This window comes from Corvus brachyrhynchos, unplaced genomic scaffold (assembly GCF_000691975.1).
Source record: "Corvus brachyrhynchos isolate BGI_N302 unplaced genomic scaffold, ASM69197v1 scaffold63, whole genome shotgun sequence".
NCBI classification, from domain to species: domain Eukaryota; kingdom Metazoa; phylum Chordata; class Aves; order Passeriformes; family Corvidae; genus Corvus; species Corvus brachyrhynchos.
In genome coordinates, this window is record NW_008237227.1 from 866,047 (window position 1) to 866,843 (window position 797).

Genomic DNA, 797 nt, shown 5'->3' on the forward strand with positions numbered 1-797 from the left:
CCAGGTGCCACGAGTCTCCTGCCTGGTGCCAGTGCTGGAAGAGGCAGGGAGGGCAGCAGGAAATGCTTCTGTGCTGCTGCTTTTGGCCAGAGAGGGGCCTGCAGAGCAATCCCTGGCTGATACTGGAGACTTCAGATATTTCCTGTCACCACTGAGTCACAAAAACCCCCTGAGCCCCAGCACCTGCCTGTTGGGGGCTGGAGAGGAAAGGAGGCCAGTGCAGAGCCTGTCTTCGGAGCAGTGATGTGATGATTGCTGATAATCACCCACAATGATGGCCCAGGAGAGCTCTGGGCCACAGGGCCAATCCACTGATTGCCAGCCCCTCCTGGGCCGACAGAAAGCAGTAAAGAGAAATGTCCTGGAATTCCAAGGCAATTCCCAAAGAGTGTGCTCATCCCTCAGTCACAAACTGGACATCAGTGATGGCATCCCTGGGCCCACTGCTGCATCTCACCTTGTGCAGGAAAATACCCCAGTGAGGGGCTGCTGAGGCTGTCCCTGGCAAGAGTTCAGTTCATTTCCAGAGAGTCAGGGAGTGGTTTGGGTTGGGAGGGACCTTAAAGCTCATCCAGTGCCACCCCTGCCACGGGCAGGAACAACTTCTACTGTCCCAGGGTACTCCAAGCCCTGTCCAGCCTGGCCTTGGACACTGCCAGGGATCCAGGGGCAGCCACAGATGCTCTGGGCACCCTGTGCCAGGGCCTCACCTCCCTCACAGACAGGAATTCCTTCCCAATATCCCATCTAAACCTACTCCCTGACAATGGGAAGCCATTCCCCTTTTCGCGGACCTC